This window comes from Emys orbicularis, chromosome 4, assembly GCF_028017835.1.
Source record: "Emys orbicularis isolate rEmyOrb1 chromosome 4, rEmyOrb1.hap1, whole genome shotgun sequence".
NCBI classification, from domain to species: domain Eukaryota; kingdom Metazoa; phylum Chordata; order Testudines; family Emydidae; genus Emys; species Emys orbicularis.
This window is the reverse complement of record NC_088686.1, coordinates 62729206-62746947: the sequence shown is the minus strand read 5'-3', so window position 1 is coordinate 62746947 and position 17742 is coordinate 62729206.

The following is a 17742-nucleotide window of genomic DNA, read 5'->3' as shown; positions in this document are numbered from 1 at the left end:
ACCAGGGCCCTATGCCGCCATGCTGTGCAAGGCAATGATACTGGAGTACTTGCTTGTCTCCTGGCGCGGGAACGTCTCCTACTTCGGAGGACCCAATAAGGCCGCTCTCCCTAGGAACCTGATGAACAGGCTTTCCCATTACCTGCAGGAGAGCTTCGTTGAGATGTCAGTGGAGGATTATTGCTCTATCCCCGGACATATAGACCGGATTTTCATATAGCTGCAGTGGCAGGGACTAAAGAGTGGAGCAGCTTGGGCAGCAGAATCATGCACAACTGGACACTGTTTGATTTTTTTTAAATAGTTGGAACTGATTACTTAAGCGCCCAGGGTAAAGAAATCATGAAGCACACATTGTTCTTATTCTTAATATTCCAGTTTTGTAAAAAATAAATGTTTAGATGTTTAAAGCACTTACCGCTTGATCCTTCCCCTGAATCTGTGTCTGGGTTACATGCTGGGGAGGGTTGGTAGGGGATCTCTGTAAGGGTGATGAAGAGCTCCTGGCTGTCGGGGAAATCAGCTTGGTAAGCGCTGTCGACTGCCTCGTCCTCCTCATCTCCTTCCTCATCTTTCCCGTCCGCTAACATGTCCGAGGAACCGGCCGTGGACAATATCCCATCCTCAGAGTCCACGGTCAGTGGTGGGGTAGTGGTGGCGGCCGCACCAAGGATGGAATGCAGTGCCTCGTAGAAACGGGATGTGTGGGGCTGGGATCCGGAGCGTCCGTTTGCCTCTTTGGTCTTCTGGTAGCCTTGTCTCAGCTCCTTGATTTTCACGCGGCACTGCGTTGCATCCCGGCTGTATCCTCTCTCTGCCATGGCTTTAGAGATCTTCTCATAGATCTTTGCGTTCCGTCTTTTGGAGTGCAACTCGGAAAGCACGGACTCATCGCCCCACACAGCGATGAGATCCAAGACTTCCCGATCAGTCCATGCTGGGGCCCTCTTTCTATTCTGGGATTGCACGGCCATCTCTGCTGGAGAGCTCTGCATCGTTGCCAGTGCTGCTGAGCTCGCCACGCTGTCCAAACAGGAAATGAGATTCAAACTGCCCAGACAGGAAAAGGAATTCAAATTTTCCCAGGGCTTTTCCTGTGTGGCTGGTCAGAGCATCCGAGCTCGGACTGCTGTCCAGAGCGTCAACAGAGTGGTGCACTGTGGGATAGCTCCCAGAGCTATTAGCGTCGATTTCCATCCACACCAAGCCTAATTCGATATGGCCATGTCGAATTTAGCGCTACTCCCCTCGTTGGGGAGGAGTACAGAAGTCGAATTTAAGAGCCCTCTATGTCGAACTAAATAGCCTCGTGGTGTGGACGGGTGCAGGGTTAATTCGATGTAATGGCGCTAAATTCGACATAAACGCCTAGTGTAGACCAGGCCAGAGTTCATCAACCATTCTTCCTGAAATTTAAACAGAGTTGATTAGTGAGCCCAGCCCAACCTCATAATTAGCTCTTTGAAGGGAAGCCTGTGCTACATGTTAAGGACAGAAGCTAAGCAGTGAGTGTATGATAGAGTCAGCAAGGTACTAAAACAAATGTCTTATTTTAAACTTGGGAGTAGTCTCATTGAAGTTAATGAAACTACTCATATGTTTAAAATGATCCATGTGCTTAAATACCTTTCTGAATCAGGGCCATAAACTGCATTTATTGTGTTCTTTGGATTTTTCTCTCAGGACATATCTTTCTCTCTTTTGCTCTCACTTCAATTTTTTGCTGCATTTTTTCCACTGGATTTTCCCCCACCCTGTTTGCTCCTGTTTTGTCCTCTCACCTAAGCAGAATATGAACAATGTTTGAGTCATGCTGTCAAGCCCACATCATTCAAGTGGGATGGACATTAAATGAGATGAGTTTACCTGTCATTAGTAGAGCTGGTCAAAATTGGGCGTTCCATCAGAAACTTTGAAAGAGAAAATAGGGGTTTTGGGTTTTCTGATAAAAAATCAAAACTATTTGAGAAAAGCACTTTCCACAAAAATGTTAGTTTTGTCGATACTTCAGTTTTCCATCAAAACATTTTTTTGGCCGCCCTAATCACTAATTTCAACTCTGCATTGAGGAAGCCCTTCAGCACGGTGCACGGATTGGTTTAAAAACTTTGGCCACAGTAAAATAAAGATATTTAAAAACCGGTGTGCCTGAACTTGAGCTCCTAGATTTACACCAAATGGCCTGATTTTTAAAGATGCTGGGCATCCAGCCTTTGACCTCCAGTGAGATTTGTGAGTGCTGAGTGTCACAGTTCAACGCAGCTGCACTTGTATTCCTCCTCTGTGGCCCAGCAAGGGCACCCATGCATAGGCTTCCAGCTCCCCAGTCATCATCTCTCTTGGGCAGAGACCAGTCTCTCTCTCTCTCTCCTCCCTCCCTCCTGACTGGGGTATTTCCAGGCTGCACAGTTCCCTGCCTACACTGTGAGTTTCCCCAGCAGTCAGACTGGCTGAGAGGGCCTGCTCTGCTTTCTCCTTAGAGCAGTGGTTCTCAAACTTTTGTACTGGTGACCCCTTTCACATAGCAAGCCTCTGAGTGCAACCCTCCCCCCTTATACATTAAAAACAGTTTTTAAATATATTTAACACCATTATAAATGCTGGAGGCAAAGGGGAGTTTGGGGTGGAGGCTGACAGCTCACGACCCCCCATGTAATAACTTCACGACCCCGGAGGGGTCCCAACCCCCAGTAAGCAAACCCCTGCTTTAGAGGATATAAACAGTGTAATTAGCCCCAGTGACGTTACCACACAGCCCTTTCTAAGCAAGCACATGTATTCTTAAGGGGAAAGCCTTACAAGAGAAAACATTAAAAACAATAAGAGAACCCACATGCATGTTAATAAGCTTACCGGAGATCAGACCCACAATCTCCACAAGGGTTCTGGTTGGTGTCCGTCTTTCCACCCCTTCCCCTTGGACAGAAGGGCCTGGCGGTTTGCTGGATCGCAACAAAGACCCTGAGACAGTTTAAACTCACGCTATTTATCGAAAGGCCTTTCTTTGTCTGCTGGTCTCTGGAGAATCCAGTTTGAGCCAGTATATGTAGGTCTCTCCAGGTGGTGCTGCCTCTTGGGAGCTGTTACAACTTGAGTGAATTTGCCTAACTAGCCCTCACTGTTCTTAGTTCTTGGAGGGCTGTGGTTCCCCTCCCCCACAGAATTCCATACCATCCCTGGCCCACAGGCATATAGAATCTTCATACAGTAAGATTTAACTTAATTCAATATGGTTTGTCCAGGATATTGCAGGGAATTGTCATATCTGTCACACTGAGAACTTCTGGAAATCAGGCTACTTATATGTAGCTATTTAAATATGGCTTAGGACTCTAAATTAAGACACCGAGGTATGAAAACTGTGCTCTCTCACTCTGTGTTAACAGCTGCCTAGAACATTGATGATGGGTGTCTAATAAATAGATTAGTAACACAAATTATTATTTTTGCTCGTACAATCCAAGCTGCACTGGGTGCAGAAGAGTCAGTTCAGAGAATTTGGCCTGATATCTTCTCCCCTCCCCCCCTCCACTTTATGTATAATGCTTATTAACTGGTTGTGAAGATTGGTCCTCAAAAGTGTAATCCCACAGTCCTTGTGAACCCAGACATGCCAACTCTCGTGAATTAACCGCAAGAGATCCAGTTTCTAAGTACAGTTAAGCCTGACCCAGGATCTCATGATAGAACTCTCAAAAGTCAAGATTTTTTTTCCAGCTGACATTTGAGAGTTCTATCCTGAGATCATGTCAGGCTTAATTTTACTTAGAAATTGCTGTCAGTCCTGGGCGGCCGGGCCTCCCACTGTCAGGTAAGCTTCTCTGCCTCTTCCCACCTCACCCCATAGTCCTGGCTCAGCCCTCCATCACTCACCTCTTCCCACTGCCCCGGGGTGCACACTGTTTTGGGGAGCCACTTCAATACATCTCCTCTGCCATGGCTGTACGTTGCCTCCCCCAGCAGCTGCTTGGAGCAGTACTGCCCTGATTGCTCAGCTTCCACCAGCACCTCCTTCTCGTTTCCCCAGGGTTTTCCTTCCTGCACTGGGCACTACTGCTGCTTCTGACCAGGAGCAAGGCAGAGTTAAGGTTCCATCATGTTCCTCTGCATCCCCCCAATCCTGAGTGAGGGTTTCCTGCAGGAGAGCAGCAGGATATGAGGCAATAGTAGGGCCACAAAAGGTTTGGGGCATTCATTTACTTTTTTGGGGGAAGGTAAAGTTTTGTGCAGCTCCATGCATGATGTTCCTCTTTGCATTACTGTGAGAGCTCTTCAGCAGGAGCCAAAATCCTCTTCCTTTCAATAAATATGCAAGAGTAGGGAGTACTGTTCTAGTCATGCCTACACTGGGAGTAGGCAAGGGCAGATCAAAAATCAGAAGGTGGACTAAAAAAAAATCATGATTTAATCTTTTATGAGAATCTCGTGATTTTTAGGCCAATCTCATGATTTTTTGGGGTCTGACTCATGATTTTTGAACTGTTGGGGTTGGCAATACTGTGAATCTCACTTCCATTAAAGTCAGCGAAAAGTTGTGGTGTGCTTGGAACACAGGGTCTGGCCCATGATTTGTATGTATTCTGGGGTTGTGGCAAAAAAAAACCATGCTGAAGAAGTTTTTCTCTGTAGAATGGACTGAGTATGGCTGATTGGAAGGCATTGGGGAAGTTGCACAAGAGCAGCTCATCCAGCTGAAAGTAGATGCTTAGAGCTCTCTTAGTTCTCCTCCAGGCAACTAGTTAGGAATGCCCAAAGCTGGGTATGTGCTAGCATTTCATATGTGTTCCAGTGGCGCCCTCTATTGGTGCATGTTTGCAGAGAAAACTCACTTTACCACAAACCCTGATGGGGCTGCCAGTTTCACTCTATGGTGTGTGCTCTTGTTGTAACTTGGAATCAGAATGGATAGGAAATCAGCTCTACCAAGCTGTGCACCAAATAAACCTTTTTAATATAAAATTGTTTTGAGTAAACAAATAATGCTTATATGCAAATAAACAAATATAATACATTGATATAAAATAACGAACAAAGGCAGCAACAATTATAATAACTATTTAGTAGTAGTAGTAGCAAAGTCCTTTTTTCTTGTTAACATCTGGGCAGCAATTTCTCAGCCAGATGCTGATCATTTGGGATGGCTGGGAATTCAGAAGTATCCATGCTCCCTGTGTGTTGGACTTTTCAGAAACTGTGAATTTCAAACTGCTGCTTCGTATGTGTCTGTTGGCATGGCAGCGTGGACACTAGCAATCTCATGGGAGTCTGCGTTTGCTGGCTGTGCTTATCAAGAAGTTAATTCCTTACTGAATGTTTACTTTGGTTGAAAAAATATATGGGACACTTTTTTAGCCCCTAACACAGCTTTAATCTGGAAGGAAAACTCTACTGTTGCACCCCCAGATGAAGTCCTGAGAATCTGCACCTCTTTTTACTTTACCTTAAGCCCATTTCCCTTAACGTCAGGGTAAAACAGATTTTTGGAGCATGGTTGGGTGGGGTCATTAGTGCTCCAAGGTCTGACTGTCAAGGGGGGAAAAAATGCATTTTTAGACAAACTGGGATCAGCTTCCCTCTTCCCTTGCACCAAGTTCCCTTCTCTCTCCTTCAAATTCCTCTTGCAAGACCTGATCTTGCAAACACCAATGTGCATGAGTAACTTTTTGCATGCAAAAACAACGAGGAGTCCTTGTGGCACCTTAGAGACTAACAAATTTATTTGGGCATAAGCTTTCATAGGATATAACCACTTCATCAGATGCATGCACGAGTTCCCAGTAGGGTTACTCAGATGTGTGAAATTACTCACATGCATGTTTGTAGGATCAGGGTGTAAAGGCCACTTCTTTTGCAAAGTGTTAGTGCTTGAATCCCCAATGCCTCTGCACCTCCTCACCCCGGAGGTAGTGTTTTTTGAGCTTATTTGCCAGAGTGAGATGGTTAACTCTTTAATAAGAAGCCTGTCTTCTTGTGAGTTGTGCACACAGAGAAATATACAACTAATAATTAATAATGGATAATAAATCATTTGAAGCTTAAGCTCCACTAAGCACCAAGCCCTAAATAAAATGATTGTCATTCAGTGTTGGTTTGATTCTCTAGGGTTGTAGTTGGCTGAGTAGTGGTGGTGCCGGGCATTCTAGCAGTGGAAAGGTTAATTGGTAGAGCAGTGTTCTGTCAGGGCCTCCGGTTACAGTGATATTTATTATGGTATTTTTGTTTAAAAAGAAAGGGGGGCGATGGGAAGTTGGTTAATGCTTGAGAAAAACAGTTGGCAGGGTTATAATCAGACAGGAAACAGGAAATGATGTCATTAGGTAACAAACAGGAAGCAACGATTATAACACAATGAGATCTCCTTGCTTTGGGCTGAAACTTAAGGAAAATTCTCCCCCACCATGAATTAAGAGGAGGGACAATTGTGTCTCAAAGTACTTCAACTCCAGTGTTTTATTTCCCCAGATACTATTTACTCTGAACTATTATTTAAACAATAAGATGAGAGTAAATAATTTGCACTTCTCTAGCATCTTTCACCAGAGAATCTGAAAGAACTTTACAAATATTAAACCACTAATCCTCAAAATTCCTCTCTGAAATAGAAAACTATTATTACTTCAATTTTACAGGTGGGGAAACTGGGACAGAGAGTGATTAAAGGAGATTTTTTTTCAAAGGCACAAATGGGAATTAGGCACCCAGTTCCAACTATCTTTCAATGGAAGTTGAGCATCTAATTCCCTTAGGCCAATTTGAAAATACAACTCCTGAGTGACTTATCCCAATTAACAGAACAAGTCAATTGCAGAATTGAGAGTAGATCCTCGAACTGCCATAATATAACCACTAGGCAATTCTTCCTCTCAGGAACTTGTAAGGAGAAGGCGTATGATGGCCTCCTGAGTCATGTTAACCATCTCAGTGAAATATGAGCAGGGCCACTCTGAGTCTCCTGCCCAACGTTCCATGACCAGGAGTACAAGAGCTTATATACCTCTTCCTGGGTATAGGTGCACCCTCTGTCTAGCATGCTGCTCTGTATTATTGTTGTTTATCCTTTACATAGGGGCATAAGTGTACACAGTGCTTCAGAGAACTTGAAAAAAGACAGACCGCACCTGAAAGTGCTCATGAAAAAACTCAAGCAAATACAATTACCAGTGTGAAGATCAGTTTAGCAACGTTCGATGAAAGGAGTAGGTCTGACGGAAGCAAGAGAGGCTCTGTGGTACCTGAGAGGTGGAGGCTGCTCTAAGCCTAGGCCACTGCTTGAAAGAAGCTAAAAGTGGGAGGAGACAAAGGGGACAATTAGAGAAGAGGATGTGGTGGAACACGGGGAGCAAGAGGGATGAGATAAACGGAAAGATTAGAACTGGGGCAATACTTTCAAAATTATCACAAATATTTGTTTGGATTTGTTTGGATTTATAAAGAAATTTGCTTTGGCCCCTCTTGTGTTCACTTTCTGTGAATCTTCCAACTAGCATATGAGTTTATTGGCAGGAGCGTTTGCCAACGCAGTATGCAGTGATGTTGTAGCTGTGTCTGTCCGAGGATATTAGAGAGACAAGGGGGGTGAGGTAATATCTTTTATTGGACCAACTTCTGTTGGTGAGAGAGACAAGCTTTTGAGCTACACAGTGCTTCTTCAGGTCTGGGAAATGTACTCCAAGCGTCACAGCTAAATACAAGGTCAAACAGTTTAGCATAAGTAGCGCACATGTTAAGGGACCATTCAAGGTGAAGTGGCCAGTTAACACCCTTGTAATCATAGGACAAAGAGAGGGGGTTAGTGGGTTACAGATTGTTGTAATAAGCCATCAATCCACTGTCTTTATTAAGACTGTGGCCTTGGCTACACTTGCAAGTTGCTGCGCTGTAAAGCCGCCCCCAGCGCTGTAACACACTCCCTGTCCACACTGGCAAGGCATTTGCAGCGCTGTATCTCCGTGGTTGCAGCGCTGCATGTACTCCACGTCCCCGAGAGGAATAGCATGTATTGCGCTGCCGCTGCAGCAATGGCGAGTTGCTGGACCTCATCAGTGTTTGGGGGGAGGAAGCTGTCCAGTCCCAGCTATGCTCTAGTCATAGGAATTACGATACCTTTGGGAAGGTATCAAAGGACATGATGGAAAGGGGCCATGACCGGGACGCCCTGCAGTGCAGGATTAAAGTGAAGGAGCTGTGGAGTGCCTACCGCAAAGCCCGCGACGCAAACGGCCGCTCGGGTGCTCCCCCCGCGACCTGCCGATTCTACAAAGAGCTGGATGCGATACTTGGGGTTAACCCCACCTCCACTCCGAGCACCACCATGGACACTTCAGAGCCGGTGGGGGGGAGGGAGGAGGAGGAAGAAAACGGGAGTGAGGGTGGTGGGCCGGATGGAGACACCCCAGAGTCCCTGGAGCCATGCAGCCAGGAGCTCTTCTCGAGCCAGGAGGAAGGTAGCCAGTTGCAGCGGACGGTACTTGGTGGAGGACAAACAGAAGAGCAGGTTCCCGGTAAGCATTTTTTTTTTCGGGAAGGAATTTTTTCGGTGCGGGCTCTTTGGGAGAGGAGGGTTAGGCATGCATGCCTAGATGTGGAATAGTGCATTGATGTGGTTTATCACATCGCGGTAATCGGCCTCGGTAATCTCCTCGAATGTCTCATCCAGAACGTGTGCAATGCGCTTGCGCAGGTTTATCAGGAGAGCCACCGTGGTCCTTGTCCCAGCCAGGCTAACGTGTCCGCGCCACTGTGCCGCGAGGGGTGGGGGGACCATTGCTGCACACAGGCAAGCTGCATATGGGCCAGGGCGGAAGCCGCATTGCAGTAGAAGACCCTCCCTTGCTTCCCTGGTCACCCTCAGCAGCGAGATATCGTCCAGGACGAACTCCTGTGGAAAATGTTGGGACAGTGTTCAGTGTAGGTGCCCCCTGAAGCTGTTGGCTCTCCCCTAGGCACAGAAACCCAGAGGACAGTGCAGCCCTGAAACAATCAGTCCCCCTTACTCACCATTTTGAGGCTCCCGTGGGATACGTGTGCTCTGTTTCGGATGGGAAAATTATGCTATTTTGTAGACCCTGTGTGTTTTCTACTCCTTAAGTGCGGGGGGAATCATTACTCTGTCTGGTATAAACAATGCTGCCTCTGTTAAATATTGCATTTTGCCTATACAGCTGCATCAACCTTGAGACCTCAGCTGTCCCTCTTATCGCCTGCTCAGAGACTGCAAAGACTCAGGAAGAGACCGCGAAAAAGCAAAGAAGACATGCTGCAAGAAGTGATGCGGCAATCTATTAAAGAGAATGAGAAAGCACAGAACTGGAGGGAGAGAGAAAGCAGGATCCGCCAGGAAAACGCAGCACACCGGTGGCAAAGCACGGAGCACCGGCAGCAAAGCACGGATCGGCTCATAAGCATCCTGGAGTGCCAAGCAGACGCTATCCAGGAGCTCGTAGCCATGCAGAAGGAGCAGTACCGCAAACGCAAACGCCCCCCCCCAGACCTTGTCCCAAAACTCTTTCCGTTGTGCCCCACTGTCACCTCCAACCCACTTTCCCCAACTTCCGTGTTCTTCACACCACCAGCTGCCTCCAACACCAGTATCTTCACCACCCAGCCCTGAAAACCACGACCCTTACCCTCTGCACTCAACCCCCATCACCATGCAGTATAGCTATCCTGAAGTGCAGCACTCACTGCACAGCACACCAGACAGGACATACGCGAATCTGTGATTGTACCGTTCCCCACTCCACCCCCTTGTTTCTTTTCAAAAAATAATTTTTTTTTCTTTTCAATAAATGGATTTTTTGGCTTTGAAAACATTCTTTATTATTGCATAAAGTAAAAGACTCCTTAGCCCAGGAAATAAACAGGCATTGCAAGTCTGCTTGTCTGCTTAGCAAACACTGATTCCTAAAGATTGGAACTACTGCACTTCACTCCCGTGCAGGGCACCAGATATCACTGCTGGTTTTCAGCCTCAAATTGCTCCCTCAAGGCATCCCTAATCCTTGCAGCCCCGGGCTGGGCCCCTGTAATAGCCCTGCTCTCTGGCTGTGCAAATTCAGCCTCCAGGTGTTCAACCTTGGAGGTCCATGCCTGAGTGAAGCTTTCACCCTTCCCTTCACAAATATTATGGAGAGTACAGCATGCGGATATAACCGTGGGGATGCTGTTTTCGGCCAAGTCCAGCTTCCCATACAGAGATCGCCAGCGGCCCTTTAAACGGCCAAAGGCACACTCCACAGTCATTCGGCACCGGCTCAGCCTGTAGTTGAACCGTTCCTTGCTGCTGTCAAGGCTCCCTGTGTAGGGTTTCATGAGACACGGCATTAACGGGTAAGCGGGCCCTCCAAGGATCACAATGGGCATTTCGACTTCCCCTACCGTGATCTTCCGCTCTGGAAAAAAAGTCCCGGCCTACATCTTCCTGAACAGCCAAGTGTTCCGGAAGATGCGTGTGTCATGCACGTTTCCGGGCCAGCCTGTGTTTATGTCAATGAAACACCCACGGTGATCCACAAGCACCTGGAGAACCATAGAGAAATACCCCTTCCGATTAACGTACTCGGATCCTAGGTGGGGTGGTGCCAGAACAGGAATGTGTGTCCCATCTATCGCCCCTCCACAGTTAGGGAACCCCATTTGTGCAAAGCCATCCACTATTTCCTGCACGTTACCCAGAGTCATGGTTCTTCTGAGTAGGATGCGATTAATGGCCCTGCAAACTTGCATCAACACGATTCCAACAGTCGACTTTCCCACTCCAAACTGGTTTGCGACCGACCGGTAGCTGTCTGGAGTTGCCAGCTTCCAGATTGCAATAGCCACCCGCTTCTCCACTGGCAGGGCAGCTCTCAATCTCGTGTCCTTGCGCCGCAGGGTGGGGGCGAGCTCCTCACACAGTCCCATGAAAGTGGCTTTTCTCACCCGAAAGTTCTGCAGCCACTGCTCGTCATCCCAGACTTCCATGACGATGTGATCCCACCACTCGGTGCTTGTTTCCCGAGCCCAAAAGCAGCGTTCCACGGTGCTGAGCATGTCCGTGAATGCCACAAGCAATTTCGTGTTGTACGCGTTACGCGGCTCGATAGCTTCGTCGGACTCCTCACTCTCACTGTCACTTTGGATCTTAAGGAATAGTTCGACAGCCAAACGTGACGTGCTGGTGAGATAAGTCAGCATACGCCTCAGCAGTTCGGGATCCATTTCCCGCAGACAGATCGCGCTGCACAGAAACCATTGAAAGATGGCGCCAAAGGTGGACGGAAACAAAGGGATTTCTGGGATGCGAAGCGATGCATCACGGGGCGTTGGGACAGGACTCAGAATTCCCCGCACCCACTCCCCCTTCCCACAACCCACGGCGCCAGAATGGGAAGAGGTGCTCTGTGGGATAGCTGCCCATAATGCACCGCTCCCAATGGCACAGCAAATGCTGCAAATGTGGCCACAACAGTGCGCTGGGCAGCTGTCAGTGTGGACAGACAGCAGCGCTTTCCCTACTCAGCTGTACGAAGTCAGGTTTAACTCACAGCGCTGTACATCTGCAAGTGTAGCCAAGGTGATTTTTAGTGTCTAGCAAAGTTATGAATTTAAGCTCCCAGGTTTGTCTTCTGAAAGTGTTGTGCAGGTTTCCTTTGAGGATGAGGACTGATAGCTCAGATATAGAGTGATCGCTTTGTGAAAAGTGTTCAACTACAGGTGATATGGTGTTTTTATCTTGTATAATTTTTCTGTATGAGTTTATTCGAGAGCTTAGTGATTGTCTGGTTTCACCTATATAATTATTGTTGGGGCATTTAATGCACTGGATGAGGTACACCACATGTTGTGATAACCATGTGTAGGACTCATGGATCTTTGAATTTTGTCCAAGCCATGGGAACAGCCAGGGGTAGTAGGATGGCTCCGCAATATGCCAACCTCTTCATGAGCCACCTTAAAGAAGAATTTCTGGACAAATGCACCATGAAACCAATGATATACCTGAGATACATTAATGATATTTTCATCCTCTGTACAGATGACTTAAACTTCCTCGTGGATTTCCACCACAACTTCAACAACCACCCCAAACACACCAAGAAATCTGTTATCTACAGCTAGGAACTCAGATACCATAGAATATGCTCAGAGGAGAAATTATGTGATGTACACCGAAACACATTCAAAACTGCCCTCACCAGACAAGGACACTCCACCAGAGAAGTAAATTGCAGCATGGAATGGGCCACCCAAATACCTGGAAAGAACATGCTTCAAAACAGAAATAAAACCTCCTCTGACTACACACCCCTAGTTGTCACATGCCACCCCACATTGGAATCCACACATGGTATAATCAAATCACTAAAACCCATACTCAAAGGAGACCCCATCCTGAAAGAAATCTTTCTGGAACCTCCTTTTCTGGCTTTCAAACAACCCCCCAGGCACTCCAAGATCATCACCAGAGGCAAGCTCCCCACAGACCAGGACACACCAACTCAAAGCGGCACCAGACTCTGCCAGAACAACAGATGCAAAACCTGCAGACCTATCTCCTCTGCTACAATGATCATACCCCCTCGCCCCCACAGTACACTTTTCAAGACCCATCACATGGTATATCTCATCTAGCGCACTAAATACCCCACTAACAACTATGTGGGTGAAACCAGACAATCACTATGCTCTGGAATAAACTCACGCAGGAAAACGATAGAAGACAAAAACACCACACTGCTTGTGGGTGAACACTTTTTTCACAAAGTGATCACTCTATATCTGACCTCTCAGTCCTCTTCCTCAAAGGAAACCTGCACAATGCTTTCAAAAGACGAGCCTGGGAGCTTAAATTAATGACTCTGCTAGATACTAAAAATAATGGACTGAACAGAGACACTGGATTTATGGTTTATTACAACAATCTGTAACCCACTAACTCCCCCCCCCACCTTAGTCCTATGACTACAGGGGTGTTAATGGGCCACTTCACCTTGTATGGTCCCTTGGAATATGTGCTAACTACTTATGCTAACCTATCTGTTCGACCTTGTATTTACTTCTGACACTCTTAGGCCATGTCTACACTACAGAGTTAAGTTAACTTAAGTTATGTCAACTATCATAAACCACTTTAATTACATCACTTGTGCATGTTAACACAACACTCCTTGGGGAGGGCGGGGAACTCAGTTCTGTATGGGCTGCAAAGGGAGATGAACATGGGTGTGTTCCGACTGCAGTGCAATCAAGGGCCTGAGCATCTCTGCTTGGTCCTCCATGAGCTTTACCATCTGCTCTTGCCCCTGTCTCCTCTCCTGGCTCTCCATTTTTAGTTTTTCGTTTATTGTCTCTGTCCGTGCTCTGTGCTCGCTAGCTGCATGATCAGACGATTGCAGCACTTCTCGAAATATATCCTCCTTACTCCTTGTTTGCCTCTTTAGCTGATGGTGGTGCTTCATTTGCTGGGCACCCAGTGTGCCTTCATCAGTCATATTCCACTAATAGTGGTTGGAGCTCTTGAGGAGAATAATCATGTGCACATATTGTTTTCAGAAGGAAAAATTGCTTTATCTCAGTATAGCACTGAGGATTTGCTATTTCTGAGTAATGCAGCTATTCCAGAATAAAAGTCCATCCCACTCCCCATTAAAGTGACAGGAGTTTCCCAATTGTTTTCAATGGGAATAAAATCAGGATCTAGCTCTTACAACCTTCTTTCAGTTCCTTCACATACAGGAGAAAGCTTTTGTTGGAGAGGAAAACCAATCTAAAATGTGTTGGATAGAACCATTTGGAGTTTAAAAAAAAAATCTTCCCAGCTAAATTGAAAGCAGGTATCATTTGACAATTAACATGGCCTTGGTTCCATTGTGCTGTAGTTTTGGACTCGGTGTAGGACTGGCATGAAGTCATCAGGCTATTGGGAGAATAGGATAAATCAGCTCTGATCTGTTAAAGCTATTACAACTGCAGTGATCAGGTGCAGGAGGTAATTAAGTGCTGTCAGGTCTGGTGCATTTGGTCAGATAAAGTTGTCCAGAGATTCTCTCTGTGTCTCGGTTATATTTTCTCAAGGTGTGGGCCGCTGTACTTGCCTCCAGTCTCTTGCTCTTTCCTCTTTCACCATGAGTGATGCTGACATATTATTTAGGAACCCTATATGGCCCAATCAGAGGTGCAGAGAGGAAAGTGGGATTGAGATACAAGAGTCAGGATTTATTTTCAAGTGCTATTTTTTTTTTTTGCAGTGATATTTCTAGTTTGTTTGGATTCCTCTTGCCAATAGGTAAAATTCAGTCCTGTGCAGACAGTCTATACAAGGCCTAAACGCCACGTAAATCTTCAAAATAATGCTTAATGGGTGCATAGCCTTGCTGCTGGCCCTCTGCCAGTAAGTGAATTTCACCTTGCCAGAATAACTTGAATGATCCTCCTAAACACAGCAGCTTTGTGTCCTTCTCATTCATCACATTTCCCAAGAGCTGTCTGGCAAAGAAGTAGGGAGGTCTGAGCTTTCCACCTCGAGTAAAACCCCTCCCCAGAGTTGACGGTGGCTGTCAGAGAATAAGGGGGTAGAAAGGAAGGGACATTCTGATCACCTTAACCAAGTTGGGTGTGTGGCATTAATTCTACAGCACCATAAACGTACAGGGTGCTTTACAAAACTAATAAGGCAAGGTCCCTGCCCTGCAGTGCTTACAGTGTAACAGACAAAAAACTACAGGGCAACAGCATAGGTGGGGAAAGGAAGGGACAATATTAGGAGGATTAATAGAAGTGGTTTTATGGATGTGAAGGAGGGTGGTGCCTAGACAAAAGGTGGGATGCTGTTCCAAGTCTGGAGAACAACATCAAAGGGGGCACAAAGCTGATTGGGGAGGAGCTCAGTACTCCAGGCAGCAACCTGCCCTCAGGGTCTCTGGACCTTTTGAACACTTTGTTAGATGTTGGTAAGTGAAAGTGAAACTGAAACTGAGACAGGGAGGAAGGGGAAAAAATCTTTATTTACAATTGTGTCCATTTTACTTTTGACACTCTGGACAAGTTATAAAAATTTAGGCTGTGAAAACAGAGAACATGGCAAAGGGCCACTGAGTTATGTCACATCTGGCATTTGGATTCTGAGCAAAATACATTGGGAGTGTCTTATCTTTTATGGAAAACTAATATATATTTATTGATCAGACCAGATAAGGGTAGGAATCTGACAGGCCAATGAACATATACCCTTTGCCAGCTTTCAGTATAACCCTTATGGCATGGGTATCATTAGTCACTTTCCACGTCTCCCTTAAGAACCAAGCAAACAAAAATACATTAAGCAATAATAATAGCATTTGAAAAGTGATTATTTTTTACAGTGCTATGTTCATTTGTTAGATTGTGGCAGTTGCTCGATAGTCAGCCTTCTCTCTCACAATAGCACTTTGAGGCACAAGGTTACATTTTATTACTTCCATACACTGCATCCAATAGAAGCTTCTTCTCCAAAAATCCCCTTTATCCACTTTTAGGTACATCCTGCAACATGCATCATTTTTTTGTGTCCCCCTCCGTGACACATTAAGTAAATTAATGTCCTGCGTTCCATTTGAATAAGTGCAGTACTGCTGCATATTGTAGCAGCACCATTAGCACTGTGGTAGTTAGAGGTATATCCTAGCATTTGTTTCCCTTACATACCAACTATGTTCAGCGGTAAGGCCAGAACCTGAAACTGGATCCATTCAGGCAGACTCCTACACTGTGTGGAGCCCCAATGAAGTCAATTGGCCTGACAATGTCAAAAGGTTCTTTTTGGTACCAAAAGGACACTACTATATATAGTGCTTAGGTTTTTAAAATATATTGTTTTCTCTGTATACTTGCAGTCTTTTAAACTAGAAGCTGACAAGTTTAGATATAGGCCTTGGGACAAATCCACTGTAGTTGATGATCCTGGAGTAATACCCATAGTCCATAGGGCTATTAAATTTTGTTTGAAAAATGTACATGTTTGTTTAATGAAGTTACACCATATGAATCGGGCAAACCTAAAACTAGCTACATCGCTGCACCTATGGTACTGGTGCTTCTTCTGTGCTCCTGAGGATATTTTATATTCATATAGAGCAGCGGTTCTCAAACTGTGGGTCGGGACCCCAAAGTGGGTCACAACCCCGTTTTCATGGGGTCGCCAGGGCTGGTGTTAGACTTGCTATGGCCCAGAGCCAAAGCTGAAGCCCGGGGCCCAGGGTCACTGCCAAAAGCCTGAGCCCCCCTGCCAGGGGCCAAAGCCTGAGGGCTTCAGCCCTGAGTGGTAGGGATCATGTTACAGGCCCCCCGCCTGGGGCTGAAGTCCTTGGGCTTTGGCTTTAGCTCCTCCCTCCCCCCAAGATGGCAGGGCTCAGGCTTTGGTCCCCCATCCTGAGGTCATATAGTAATTTTTATCAGAATGGGGTCACGGTACAATCAAGTTTGAGAACCCCTGATCTACAGCTTTCATCCTGAAGCATCTCAAAGTGCCTCAAAACTACATGCAACACAACTATGATGCAGCCATATCTTAGTGACTGGAGTAAACAGCCCAGGCACAGCACTCTCTACGCAAGGTCATGGTAGGGGTGGGGAATTTTTGGCCAAAGACATCAGGTTAAATCCTGGTCATATTGTGTATTCAGTCCACACCTTTTCAATTTATTTGGTAATGTCTCTGGGATGTGTACATGTGCATGGATTCACATGTATTTTTTTCCTTCTTGTCCATTGTGGATGTATGCACCACACCTGTCTTACCTGTGTAGGATCTGTGAGCAACTCTGGGAGTTGTGTGGTAGTATCTCCAACATGTACATACAATTTTCCTTGTGATCTGATGCATGTTTTTTTCATCTTTCCTATGTGGATATGCACAAAAGCATGTGCTGTGCCTATTTTACCACTTGGAGCTACATAATCTGTTCCCTGGGTTTTAATGGATTCAGCTCCCTCCAGCCTACAGATATTATTTCCTGTTTCATTTTGAGCAGGCAAAACTAGGTCTTGTTGGTCTTTGCATTGCTGCTTGCCTAGTGCTGTAGGAAGAGCTCTCTGGCTCTTTTCCTGTTTGATTTTGTGTGTGTTTTGTTTTAAGCAGGACAGAGTGCATGTGTGTATGTAATCCGTGTGTTCAATTAAGAGAGGCATCTGTTGGGTTTATTTCACATTGCCAAGGAAGGGCTGCAAGCCGAGAGCATCTGCTCAGCTTTTTGTCAATGGCTTGTTTTTCATAATTTGCTCTACAAGGTGAATGTTTGTTTGGGGATAGGAGAGAGCTTTTTATTTCTGTTTTCCATCTTGAATGTTTTTAAGTGGTAGCCAAGGAAATTGAGTAGGATTTAAAAGCTACTTCTGCTCTTCAGTTCCTTGCTTAGTAAGAGACACAAATCAAACCACTCAATAATAGCATTGCTATACATTAAGGGTCTTTCTGTATTTGTTTTATCAAGAGTTACTTGCAATGGTTTAATAATGGTAAAAATTCTGTGATAATGGACAGTGTAGTTTAAAAACCATACATATATATTTTAAACAGTCATTTGGAATAAAATTTAACATGCTTTTTGGCACTTGTAATGAAGAGAGGAGCAACTTTTTCTTGTTCCTGCTGTTACAATTTGTTTATGCATGTAGTAGATGCACTACTGCCAAACTTGTATGCTACAGTAAGAGATTCAGTTGCCTACATGTAAATAATATATATGTTCAAAGGTCTTTAACCATGTCAGCACTATCTCACAAGTT